The sequence below is a fragment of the Topomyia yanbarensis genome, chromosome 2 (genome assembly GCF_030247195.1).
Source record: "Topomyia yanbarensis strain Yona2022 chromosome 2, ASM3024719v1, whole genome shotgun sequence".
NCBI classification, from domain to species: Eukaryota; Metazoa; Arthropoda; class Insecta; order Diptera; family Culicidae; genus Topomyia; species Topomyia yanbarensis.
Genome location: NC_080671.1, coordinates 240,956,166 through 240,970,833, shown reverse-complemented (window position 1 = coordinate 240,970,833; position 14,668 = coordinate 240,956,166). Strand labels below are relative to the sequence as shown.

General features: G+C 37.7%; 1 protein-coding gene and 1 long non-coding RNA gene across 4 annotated transcripts in view; one reads left to right on the top strand and one right to left on the bottom strand.

Moving 5' to 3' along the window:
* The window catches only part of LOC131682989 (remodeling and spacing factor 1), a 292,389-nt gene that overhangs the window by 100,710 nt on the left and 177,011 nt on the right, over nt 1-14,668 (bottom strand). The gene's annotated exons all lie outside the window — the stretch shown is intronic.
* LOC131682992 (uncharacterized) lies at nt 3,891-8,298 on the top strand. 2 transcript variants are annotated; one of them, XR_009304306.1, is made up of 5 exons: nt 3,891-4,295; nt 4,427-4,574; nt 4,644-4,788; nt 4,858-4,973; nt 8,113-8,298. It is a non-coding gene; the product is annotated as an uncharacterized LOC131682992 (long non-coding RNA). The 2 variants fall into 2 exon arrangements; XR_009304305.1 differs by lacking the exon at nt 8,113-8,298 and having other exon boundaries at nt 4,858-6,204.

Genomic DNA, 14,668 nt, shown 5'->3' with positions numbered 1-14,668 from the left:
TTTTTCATTTTTCTTTTTTGCCTCTCATATAAAGAAAGGCTATGCAATCACTGTAAAAATCGACTTTTTAACCGTGGCCTGGAGGGCCGAGTGTGATACACCATTCGATTCAGTTCGTCGAGATCGGCAAATGTCTGTGTGTGTATGTATGTGTGTGTATATGTGTGTGTGTGTGTCATTTAAACTCACACAATTTTCTCAGAGATGGCTGAACCGATTTTCGCAAACTTAGTTTCATATGAAAGGTATAACGCTCCCATAAGCTGCTATTGAATTTTTAGTTGATCCGACTTCCGGTTCCGGAGTTACGGGTTGAAGAGTGCGGTCACACAGCAAATTCCCATATAAACTGGTACCACCATGATGTTCAAATGATGTAAAACATATTAAAATTGATGTAACATTACTCTAGTTTGCGGGTCTGGATCACTAATGATCAATCAAAGCAGCTCTGACCACATTGGCCACCTATGACAGTTCATGGTGCCCCCGGGGAACCCGCCAAGTTCCTAAGCTAATATCACACCCATTCCCCAACGAATTCTCTACCGATTTTTACAAACTTGATTTCAAATGAAAGATACAGTAATACCATTGACTGCTGCTGAATTTCATTCGGTTCTGATTTTTGCTTCCGGAGTTACAGGGTGTTAGTAAGGATACACTGGAATTTCCCATATAAATCGGTACAATCGTAATACCTCAGAGGCTAAAAACTATTGAAATGGTCACCAAATTACTTCTAATCGCAGATCTAGATCACTGATTGCCAATCAAACATTCTTTGAATATATTGTCCACTATCGACGATTCCGGAAGTCCGGAATTCCGGGCATATTCCACAATTAAAGTCACATCGGTTCATCGGTGATGACTGAACCGATTTTCTCAAACCAAGTCTCAAATGGAAGGCAAAATATGCAGCTGAGTATTGCATCGTCGCCCCCCCCCCCCTCTTCGCCTTGCCCATACATCTCCCTCCTTCATCACTACCGTCCCTCACGCCCGCATTTTCTTCATCCACCCCGTATACCAAAATAAGATGAAGGATTTCTGACGCATCCTCCACTCCCACTCTACCAACCCCCCATTTCCTCCACTTTCAAACACATTCCATCAACATTTCAAAATATAATCACATGAAGATAACGTTGAACTCATGCTGATTAAGCTAATTAAATACTATTCTTTTGCCTTTCTCATATAGAAAGGTTACGCAATTGCTCCAAAAACCGACATTCTAACCGAGGCCCGGAGGGCCGAGTCTCATATAACATTCGACTCAGTTCGCCGAGATCGCAAAATATCTGTGTGTATGTATGTGTGTATGTATGTATGTATGTATGTATGTATGTATGTATGTATGTATGTATGTATGTGCGGATTTGTTAACAAAATGCCCACATCGGTTTCTCGGAGATGGCTGAACCGATTTTTACAAACTAAGATTCAAATGAAAGGTATACTATTCCCATAGGTTGCTATTGAATTTCATTTTCAACCGACATCTTGTTCCGGATTACGAGTTGAAGAGTATGGTTACAAAACAAAATTTGTTGATTTGTCCACATCGGTTTCTCGGAATTTTCTGAACCGATTTTGACAAACTTGATTTTAAATGGAAGGTCCATCAGCTGCTGTTGAATTTCTTGTAGATCCGAGTTCTGGTTCCTGAATTACAGGGTGATACGTACGATCACGCAGCAAATCTCGATTCTAACGAATTCTGCGATGAATGTAAAAAGGTGAAATGCCTTTCTCAATAGAAAGGTATTGCAATTGCTCTGAAAACCGACCTTTTAACGAAGGCCCGGAGGGCCGAGTGACATATACCATTCAATTCAGTTCGTCGAGTTCGGCAAATGTCTGAGCGTGTGTATGTATGTATGTGTGTATGTGCGTCTGTGTGTGTGTATGTGACCAAAAATGTCACTCATTTTTCTCAGAGATGGCTGAACCGATTTTGACAAACTTTGTCTCAAATGAAAGATACAACGTTCCCATAGGCCCATTGAATTTCTGATCGATCCGACTTCCGGTTCCGAAATTACATGGTGGTGAGCACGATCACGCAGAAAATGTCGATTTTAATAAATTCTGCAATGAATGTATAAAGGTGAAAATTTTTCCAAAATATGACCACAACTGCTTCGATTTGTAGTATTAGGTCACTAACATCCATTCAAAGTCTTCTTGGTCGCATTGGCCACCATCATCGGTTCTGGAAGCCCCGGCGGAAGTATCCAAATTCAGAATAACAGTCACATCGGTTTCTCGGAGATGGCTAGACCGATTCAACCAAACTTAGTCTCAATTGAAAGGTGTTGAGCCCCCGTAAATGGCTATTTAATTTTAACCCGATCCGACTTCCGGTTCCGGAGTTACAGGTTGTGGCGTGCGATCACATAGCAAATAGCGATTCAAACCGATACTCCGATGAAAGCAAAAAAGGTAAAAAATTCGTTAAAATGTCTCTCAAACAACTTAAATTTGCTGTTCTAGGTCACCGACGGCCAACCAAACTTTCGTTGACTACATTGACCACCATAGACGGTTCCGGAAGTGCCCGGGAAAAGCGGCCATCTTTCAAAATTGACGTACTCACATCAGTTTCCCGGAAATGGTTGAGCCGATTTTCACAAACTTAGTCCCAAATGATAGCTATAGTATCCCCACAGATGTCTATAAAATTTCGTACGGATCGCTTGGATGTGTCCGGAAATATAGACTAAACCGTCCGGTCACATATGAAATTCCCATATAAAGCTAAGTATGCACCCCTTGCGAAATGAAATTTCCTATACAAAACCTATGCATAAAAAACGCCGCGAAATGCTTGCGAAATTTTTTTTCATTTTGATTTCACAAGCGGTACGCAGCTCTCGCGAAAACGATAACGAAAATTGCAGTTAGCCGAGACACGGTTCGACAAACGATAAGTTTTATATTACTTCCGCGAGACAGCGCTGCTTTCTATGCGCTGTCACCAAGGCAAGCTTTTTCCGTGCGAAATAATGATCGGATGTATTATTCCGCTCGGAGACTCGCGAAATTTTGACAGATTGCGATGTAAAAAAGATAAAAAATACAAAAAAGGCTTTTCTTTTCTTTTGTGTTGTTCAGTTACATGAAGAGACGGAGGCTTTAAAAATTTAGTTAAAGTATGGCAGTCCAGGTGGTAATATTCTGTTTGTCACAAAACAAGTAGGTACAACCAAACGCAAGTTGCAAGCACAGCAACAGAAACTGGTTCTACAATTGTTATGCTCTGCAGTCGTACGTCCTTAAAACCTTACCGCCCTTGAAGCAAATCAAAGATTTATAACGAATGCAAAGGCAATCGTTAGACCAGAACTTAAAATCACAATTTCGCGTGCTCTAGCATCAAGAGTAACTGCTCCAGGCCAAACAGCAAAGTCAGCATCCAACCACCCCTACTCGAATCGTTCAGCCCTTACTGTTTCCTTCAACAACAACCAGATGCAACAAATCATCAATTATCTCAATTCAACATCCTTAATTTGGCGATCGGCCAACCATTCTCAGCATTGAATCGATAAAACCGTAGCAGCACCAGCAACATAACATATAGTAGCAGCCAACAACCCCTTAAAAGAGCCATATAACAATTTCAGATCTAAACCCGCAAAGCAACATCACGATCGCTACGTTCTTTGCTCAGATCATACAACAAAACTAAATCCATCAGCGGCAGTAAAATTAACAGACTGTTCCATCATGACATGAAGCCGATTGCAACTGAAATGCTCCAAGGTGATCATATCACCAAACGTGAAAGGCAAAACAATTTACATCGAACTTATCCAACATCCTAAATCAAAAAGGAACGTCGTATCCCATCCTAGCCTTAATTCCTACCAGTTCCCTGCATGAAAAAGGTAGGGAGCCTTGACAGTACAACTTTTCACAACAGACTTAGCTGCAGCACCAGTTATTAAGATTTCTCCCAGATGATGACCATCATCCAATGATCACCATTAATAGCGTTAAAACGACGGCGTCACCTCAGGGTTTTATTCTAATTTTACAACCTGGTCAACAATGGCAACCAGTGCAAACGATCTAAGCCAATCAGGGACAAACGCAGAAAACCATTGGCCAACAGTAGCAGCAGCAACAACCATATCAGAACAATCATCACCCAGATTCTGCAGAAAAAGATATAGCAAACAACAGGAACAGCACCTTCAGACTGTAGTAACCGTAGCATAGCATACGATATTGTATCATACCACGAGCAGGAGGAACTTTTATTCAGTTGCAGGTGCAGCAAGGTGAGTGATTTTTTTTTAATTTCAGAAGTATCAGTACCGTGTTGAGTACATTGTAATTCAATATCATATTCTTATAAAAAAAGTTCACGTTCGTAAGCTCGGTTACGGATATTAAGTTTTGCATTTTTTAGATCGAACAGGAACCATAGTAGGTATAGATCCAGCGGACACACCGCTCAACAGCAGCAACAGGGGATCATAGTCAACATCCAGCAGCAGAACGCGGTGATAAAACAGTAAATGCAGCAGCAAGGTGCTTGAAAAGGACTTTCTCTTTCGGTAAGTTTCCGCCCCCCACTTCCCACCAAATTTTCCTTTGTGTATCTAGATATCCTTGTTGATTTACAGAACAAACATAATGGAAGGACACGACAAGTTCAAACGGGCCAACTGTGTGACTCATTTGGAAAAAGTGCTTCATCGGTTTCATGGCATGATATCAAGACAAACCTCGGACTAATCCGGAAAATGCATTAAGTTGAGCGAGAGTCAGGTAATGTCACAAACAACACTAATAAACATTTCCGACAATTTGTATTGATTCCCCATTTTCTTCGAATAGGAAAAAGTTCTGCATGTATGCGTTGATGAAGGTGGCGTTCCGAAATTGCCATGAGCTGGATCCGTCTCAGCAACACGAAATGAGCTCCGTCACAACTGGTAGAGCGCAAAGCGCCGGTAAGCCAACAACAGCTCAACAGAATTAAGAAGTTATTCAATATTTAGCATAGCGAATAGTAAGAAGGTACAAAAGGCTAAGCGCTAAACTGCCGTTATACACATAACTGTCTCATGTGCTTTATGTAATGCATGGGACAATCATGCATATAGCGGCAGGAAGGTACGATTATTTAAAATGCGTATATTAATAATTAAATTTAATAATTTAAGTAATTTTCTTCTAAGAATAATCCTCTGTTTTTGTCCTGTATCGATAGCGTATAGGTGAAATAGGTTCACAATATTTATTGATCTCATGTAATAAACCTATCCTATAACACTGCGCTTATAGGGTATATACAACGTCGTTGGTATATATGTATTAAAAACAATGCAAGGTAAATAGAATTGAATCGGACACGTAGTTTGAGTACAATTTAAGCAACGGTCCAAAATTATTGTGTTGCAATACTACATAATTTCTCCAAATTTTGACGAACGTGTTTTAAGTGTACAAGTTGTACGCCAATGAAAGCGTAATGAGCCTCTGTTGGCCCTATTAGGGAGAGGGACATACTAGTTCGTTATTTACTCTGCCTTCGATAGAATGCCTATAAATTGGCATCAATATCTTTGCTTTGCTCCTAAGTTTTTTGTATGTAATAATGACATAATTGAATATCAGTGACTGGATCTGTATCTGTTGCCAGGAACTGGATCTTTATCTTATTCCTAAGAATACCCAAGCGGCGCGGTGCTAGTGCGCAAGCGATTTCATTTATTTCCTGTATCTGATACCTACATGTTGTGATATATGGAAGGCAGAATGTTATGTTTACTGCAGAAAAAAATTGTTTTGAACAATTCGTTACGTACTAGGAGACGGCGGGATAAAAAAAAATTGTGACAATTTGTTAAATGGGTGGAGGGGGGATTAAATATTGAACAAATTTTGTGTTTCGTAGTTTATGAATGGTCCCTTATTTATTTAATTAAATAACTATACATATATTTACTTATATTTATTTTATTTTTTATTTCTTTAATTTGCATATGCGAATTTGTTAAATAAATATGCGATCTAATTATAATGGTTTACCTTCATCCAGTATTGGTACAACAGTGTCTTTAATTTGGTAGAAGTTCACTTGGTAACGCTAATTTATTTATTTATTCATCTAGTTCATTATTTATTTATCAAGGTTATATATTTATTTATCATTTTATATACTTTTAGTAATTCGCTATCAGGAACTGACCAGCTGTGGTCAATAAACAATCTACATTAAAGAAACTGTAGGTATTTTCTTCAGGACCTGGTTGTGAAAATTACATATTTGCTGTGACTAGTAGTCTAAATGAAACGGAAGAGTCGACCGGTCAGGTGACTGTGCACAACATCTCTGATTATCATGATTAATTAGGGGTCATCCATATACCACGTGGAATTTTGGGGAGGGTAGGGTTCACGAAAAAATAAACGATTGTCCATGGGAAGGGGGTACTGTAAATGTCCATGTGGACTTTCAATTATATTTTTCTCTTTCACAAGAAAATGAAATAAATTTGTATCGTCATTGGTGTGAGCGCTTACCTTCAAATTTTTTCAAGATTTTGATATAGTCAAAGTTCTTATACAGCATAGTGTGTGATGGTAACTATCATCAACAAAATCAGAGGAAATCGTGCGAAAACAAAACCCGAGAAAAAAATTTCTTGTTGACTCATTTGATTTAATCTTCTGTGACTTGGTTAAATACCACTAATATTGGACTTGAAAGGTTGAAATTACGGGCCAATTCAAGAATCCATAGGTTACTTCAACTTTATGTTATTATGATGAATCTTTAAAACGTAAATATAAAACACAATGTCGTTCAGCAATGAGATATTTCCATGGAAATTTTACAACAGACTGAAGAAGTGTGTGATATTATGTGGTTGAAGTTTGAACGATTTTCATTAAGTCCTTCTTTGCCATTTTCATGAAATTACCCGAAAAAAAATTGGAAAGTCCACGTGGGCATCGAAGGGAGGGGGGGGGGGGGGTGAGGGGTTAAAAACGAAGGTTTTTTGTCAACGTGGAATGTGAACGGCCCCTTATGTTTATAGGGTAAATTTATAGAAATATGCGTTAAAATATCTTATCAACACATCCAGAAAAACAAAAAAAGCACCTCTGCGACGTAATGTTGAGTAGAAAAACTAACAAGAGATCGCAGATGACGGCCGTAGATCTTAAGATCTGTGCTCCAGGGAGTTATTGGATTATCTGAAACATGTGTAGATATCATCATAGAGCCATATTCTCACAGTCACGTCACCTAGTGACTAGAAGAAAATTTCCTTTTAATCACTAAGTGTCGTGACTGTGAGAATAGGGCTCATAGTTTCTGATTTGCTAAGAAATAATTTTAAGGTTTTCCATCATTCAGGTTAAAAAAATACGAATTCAAAATAACAAAGACTGCTTCAACAAGGTAACTCCCGAATATCAATATTTTTTTTGAAACTGATGCGTTTTACTATCCCAAGTTGGTTTGTAGATGAAGGTTTCGCCCCTTTACAGTTCTATTTGAGGGTCCAACACCTACAAGTTTAGGAGGGTCGTTTAAAAATTACCTATTCGGATTTGGAGAGAATTTAGGCAATCAATGGAAGTGATTGATATAATTTCGCACCAACCATTGCGTAGCAAAGTACAGAGTATCAAGAACATACATTCGTTTATCTCTTCTAATTGTGATGAAAGTTGCAGAGAAAATTTTAATATTAAAATGTTTACATTGCATTTACAATATTGAATCTACCGCTCAGAGCAAATGATCTCCCACATATTCCTTCGTAGCGTGTCGGCAGCCTTCGACAGTTTACAAAACTTTATCGGTGTTTTCATTCTTCGTATCCGTATAGTAAAGAATTGTTAACTTCATTAGGCGAGGTGCCGATCCTAGAACACTTCGGAAATAATGATTTTGTGAGAGTGGAAATCACAGGCCAAGCCCAACCTGTAGATGAAAAAAACTAATATAAACGCATTCCTCAGGCAGTGGATCACCAAGATAAAATAACTAACCGATTAATTTTCAATTACAAAGTATCTTTGTTTTGTTAGTTATTAACCAAACAGTTAATATTTGGTATTAACCTCTTATAGGTATTCATCAATATATGTAAACAAATAACAGCTGATGTGTTGCCGGGGTGGCCAGAAGCGACATCTGACAGTAAACACACAAAAACAAATCTGTCAAAATTTCGCGTGCAAATGTCAAAATTCCGCACGAAAGAAGCAGAAATATTTCGCGAGCTCATTTCGCAAGAGGTGCATACTAAGCTTAAGCCGGAACTCAATTTTTTTTTCAAAGGGGATGCCCCATGAAATTTCAGAAATCGAATTCGTGTTTTTGATGCCAAACATCTTTAAAATGCATGAAACGTCGAGATTTTACATCTAATGATCCAAGAGCCTAACGACCTGTTCAGGATATCATCCATACAATATGTGGAATCGTTGGACTATATGGGTTAAAGTTTGTGTATAATTTTTGTCTTTCTCATTTAGAAAGGTTATGCAATCACTCTGAAAAATGTTAACCTAATCCCGGCCCGGAGGGCCGAGTATCATATCACATTCGACTCAGTTCGTCGAGATCGGAAAAAGTCTGTATGTGTGTATGTATGTGTGTGTATGTGTGTGTGTATGTGTGTGTATGTATGTGCGTATGTGTCAAATAATGTCACTCATTTTTCTCAGAGATGGCTGGACCGATTTGCCTAAACTTAGTCTCAAATGAAAGGTACAACCACAGATAACAGACGTTTGGGCTAGAACAAAATTTCTTCAAAAACCTGTGTAAACTTTCAAATTGATAAACGTTGGAAATCCGTGTTTCACTATTGCCATCTGCGCAACTGTTTGCTACACGTGTTTGACAGCTGCACTCTAACTGCCTTCTATCGATCACTGCGCCATCTACAAATGTTTACCAAACGTGTTTCAGACGTCTGATTTATTCGGAATTTCAGTAGCGGGTATTTACACACGATTCAAATCGAGCCCAAACGTCTGTTATCTGTGGCTTAACTAATAATCCTGAAATATATGCTAAAACACTCACGTTCTGCGATTGAAAATGCACTATATTTTGATGCAAATGTGAATATTCAATCCACTGAGAATAATGGCAATCAGCATACAGATAATTTCTTATAGGACGTTGCGATCGTTACTCTGAACGATAATATGCATCCATGCACAGCTAAGGGGGCATCGCCCAAAGCGTTTTGATTTTAAACCTGCAGCTATACAAACAGAATGGAATCGTTCGTGGCTCCTCACATGCTTCATCATATATGATAAATTTTTGAGGGAACCTAATGAACTTCCAGAGTGCAGAAATATCATTCGTGTTACGAGGGTTGACCATGCACACTTTTGCTCTAGAATCATATAGACAATATACCGGATATCAATACTGATACGATGGCAGATGCATATATGCTTAAACCAGCAATTCCCGACGATTTATATATTTTATATTTAGCAACAGGAAACACAGACTTCGTCTCATCGGAATCGGGCACTTGACTCAGACACCAAGTTGACTTTAGACTATAGACGTGCATAGATAATTAGATAGCTTCATAAATAATTAATGGATCTGTGCTTTTATACCTTTCTTGGATCTATGCCTCCAATGTAAAAACTGCACTCTTAGTTAAATTCGCGCCCTCTGATCGTCACAGTTGTTCGTTAATTCATTCAGTCATTATTTATTGAATAATTCGCGAATGCTACAATGGATTGCAAAGTTATGTTGCTTTCATAGCTCAGTTTTATGTTTCACGCTGTATCTTCATCTCCTTCGTCCAATTTGTAATAAATGGAGACATGGGCTAAATCGTTTCGTTTCTCGAAACCTCGTTGTGGTGCCTGTCAAAATACTTGTCGTTTATCCCCCTAAAGCACCTAAAGGTGGAATCATCTAATTCCTTACCGCAGAAGATGTACGAGTAGTAAAATTAACAAAACGCGGTAAAATGTCAAAAAAAAAAAAAAAATTCCATTCCGGAAAGATACTTGATAGAATCGGGAATTGAATCCAATAGCTTCCATTTCTGATAATTCTCTGTAAGACTCCTCCCGCCTGACCAAGACATCGGTACTACCACCTGCTAAGGTGAGAAGTGACGAGCCTAGTGGCAGTGCAGAGTCTAGTCGAGTTATATCATCCACATCAGGCCCCTTTATTGAAAGTTGCGTACCACTAACTCAAGGCAATCCAGGGATATTCTTTTCCGGGAATACCCTGGATTGATCATGAATTGAACCCGATATCTTGTTATATCAGAAGAAGTCACCAAGCCCCCCACTTAACGAACGAACTCCGTTATTGCCGCTATGGCAGCAATAACTGAGATTAACTCTATTGTCGAGCAAAGCCAGCAAAGCAACTCCATCATCAAATCAGACCCTGATCACAACAAAAGTCTAAAAGTTTCGATTCAACCCGATGAGCTCTTAGTATTGGCACAGATAACAGACGTTTAGGCTCGATTTGAATCGTGTGTAAATACCCGCTACTGAAATTCCGAATAAATCAGACGTCTGAAACACGTTTGGCAAACGTTTGTAGATGGCGCAGTGATCGATAGAATGCAGTTAGAGTGCAGCTGTCAAACACGTGTAGCAAACAGTTGCGCAGATGGCAATAGTGAAACACGGATTTCTAACGTTTATCAATTTGAAAGTTTACACAGGTTTTTGAAGAAATTTTGTTCTAGCCCAAACGTCTGTTATCTGTGGTATTGGTCACCCTGTTCGATTTCAAGTTAGTCTCTATCTGCTTAACGCGTGCGTGGCTCAGACTTCTGTAGACATCTCATTATTTTTAAAAACTATAATAAACAATTAACAAAAATCCATCATCTTCATAGCAAATATAATAACTTAGTGTGATTAAATGCAAATAATAGAAGAGAAAAAAATACAATCTTCGTGGTATTACATAGTTATTCAAATAACTCCAAAATATAAAAATTTAAAAAATCTGTCTGCAAAGCAGATTTTACGTGTGAAATACATAGTGTTTTGAACTCCGCTAATGTTGCCGCACGTTTAATATGTCTACCCGGATAGAATTTTACAATAGCATTTACCCTACAAACAATCATAAAACAATAAATATTATAGTTATTACTGTTTTAACATTGTTGGACGCGGTGTTCTCGCAGTAGATTTACAATAAAATGTAATGTAACAATCAACTTTACTGTTCAGCAAAAAATTGATACAATAAATTCACATTAAATTTTACTGTTTTCGAGAAAAAAAATATATGGAAAAAAATCGATTTTTTTAATGTTAAGATACATAACCACCCCCGTTTTTTACTGTAAAAGTCGATTTTACATTGAAATTTACTGTAGAAACGTTAAAGTTTATTGTTTTTGTATTATAGCCAAACACTAGAATTTACTGTAAATTATTGTAAAATTACTGCACTGTCACAGTGAAAATCATGCTTTTCTTACTGTACATTTCTATTCGGGTAGGCATCGAATTGAAAAAACTTATTCCTTTGTACAACAAGGAGTTCTGTGATCTACTAAATAAAAAGTTAGGTGTTCTTGCATCAGACGCGTTTCTAGTGTTGTACCTATGCACATCACTTCCTCTTTCAATTCGATCACACAAATATCGAAGCAGTATTCCATTAATAATATTAAAAATGAACACCATTGTCAAGTAGTAAATTCTTTGCTTCACAGAGAGCCATTGTAATGCATCTAGCATGAAACTAGAGGAAGTGTATCTGTTACATTTTAAAATTAATCGCATGATTCTATTTTGCAATCGCTGTAACCTCAATATTTGTGTTTGATTGGCAAGAAACAAAACAGACGGGCAGAAGTCAATATGTGGTGTAATAATAGACTTATATAATACAATTTTAATACTAATTGTTAAATCATTTTTCAGACGACACAATATACCATACTTTTTAGCAATCTTTTTGATGACATTGTCGATGTGAGACTTAAAGGTTAACTTGTCATCAATGATTATTCCAAGATATTTTAATTCACTAACGCGATCAATAGTCTCATCGTTTACTTCAACGTTAACGTCAGGCCTACTATTAGCCGAAGAGATAATCATGTATTTAGTTTTAGCAACATTTAATTTTAATTGTTTAAATTTTAACCAACGAGCAAGCGAATGCAAATCTTTGTTCAAATGCCACGGCTTCATCTACATCCTTAGTTGCAATGAATAGAACAGTGTTGTCAGCAAACACATTTAAGTCACAAAATCATAAAACTCCCCTAATGTCATTTATATACATAATAAATAAAATAGGACCTAAGACACTACCTTGCGGCACTCCAAGAGGATTGTCGAGAGGACTAGATACAAAATCGTTAAAACTAGTTTTCTGAGTTCTATCACATACATAGTATTCAAACCACTTATGTGCTATCCCTCCGATACCAAATCGCTCTAAAGTTTTCAAAAGTAAAGGTCTCGAAATTGTCTCAAAAGCGCGTTTCAGATCCAAAAATACAGCAAAAATAGTCTCTTTAAGGGACCATTCATAAATTACGTAACGCTTTTAGGGGGGGGAGGGGGTACAACAAGTTGTGACATGTTGTGACATAGGGGGGAGGGGGAGTTGGCTAGATCGTTACGTAACATGCTTTCACCGAAGAAAAAAAAATTTTTCTAGGAATTTGTTACGTAACAGGGGAGGGGGGGATGAAGAAATTTGTGACAACTTGTTACATGGGGGGAGGGGGGAGTCAATTTTGGGCAATTTTTGCGTTACGTAATTTATGAATGGTCCCTAACCTCGATTTTCTCTTTCCATTTTGCTAACACTAGATTTAAAGCGGGTTCGCAAGAGTGTCCCTCTAAGTATCCGGAATCAGCAAATTATTATTATTCAAATAACTCATCAGCTGGCCCTTAACAACAAGTTCTAAAATTTTCTCTAATGTGTGCAACATGTTAATGGGGCGGTACTCTTCGGCTTTTTCCGTCCCAGTAACTTTGGGAATAGGAATCACAAGTGATTCCTTCCAAACTTTCGGCACGTGTCCAGTTTGTAGTGATTCATTAACAAGGTCCAGCAGATCGTGTCCGATGACATGAAAGCAATCCTGTATCACTTTTGCGTTGACATTATCGATACCAGCCGATTTTCCCAAAGAAAAACAAAGCAATCCTGTATCACTTTGGCGTTGACATTATCGATACCAGCCGATTTTCCCAAAGAAAAACAACTTCAACTGTTCAAAAGTGATTGAGTGAAATCCGTCAAATTTACAGTTAATATTAATCGGCTGTGTTATTTCCACAGGTTCACTGACCAGTTCAATACTTTGATTGATCAGTTGGACACTGTTAACGAAATAACTGTTCAATTTTTTAGCTATTCTTTGTTCAGATTGTTCTTCTACCCCGTTAAAAGTTATGGACTGCGAGGAGCTACGTTTAGGTTTAATTAAATTCTTTAGGATTTTCCATAACTCTTTGCTGTTGTTTTGTTGTTATCCAAGTTTCCATTCAATTCCGTAAAATCCATGCTTCTCGAAACCAGTTGAGACATAGCTTGTTTCGAATATCTTTTCCAGCTCTTGGTTTTAACTTTATCCTCTTTACGGTTAGGTTCATTCTCCAGCAAAATTGAAATCGTCTCATGGTCTGCAATTTTACAATCGGCCTCTACATACGAATGAACCCCGTCAAAATTGGAATACACGTGATCTATCAATGTTCTTCTGTGTCTGGAAATCCTTGTAAACTCACTAACCGTTTGCTTGAAATTGAAAAACTCTGCCAACTGCTTCAACTGATTCAAATTTTGATCGTTGAGCCAATCAATATTGGAATCGCCCGAAATTACATTAAGTTTACTTAAGTCAAGGAAATTCTCCCTCCAGTTTTCTAAAATTTCTAAAAACCGTCGATCGCTTGAACTAGGAGAATGGTATACTACTGCAAAATTTTCCATCTGCATGCCTCTTTCAACTTATATACCCAAGAACCAATTATTATTAACTGATTCGTTTAACCGAACGTTAAATTTAATCCAAAAAAACAAAACGTTGCTTTTTTCAATTCTAGCAGTCTCCGATATACTGAACACTGCTTACTAAATGCCGCATGATTTACGTCCAAATTCATTTTACGTTCATTATTCTTTTTAATACAATTCACGCATTTAAAACCAGTTGATGAGCATTCAGATGTTCTATGTGCTCCATTACATCTGAAGCATGTTTCTTTATTCACGCATCCCGTGCTCTTATGACCATATTCTCCACAGTTGAAGCAGCGCAGCACGTTAAAGGCCTCCAAAACAGAACACCTATCCCAACCAATGTTTACCGCACGGACTGACATCAGGCTGCTATAAGTGTTCTTATCAACTTCAATTATAACATTGTATTTGTTATATTTGAAGCGTGGATTTTGGAAATGTAGTATATAAGATAAATATTAGTGTTCATTAAAGACTTTTCATCACCAGGTAGGTTTTGAAGCAGACTTAGTTCTGAAAGATGAATTTCCGATATTTAAAAAAGCCTACGATGTACCTTACCGTTCGAGAGATAAGGTTTTGCAGTATTTGAATAAACTTTGAAAGGGTTGTACACTTACAACAGGCTACCACAAGGTGCTTCATCAAGCGCCTCCATCTTTC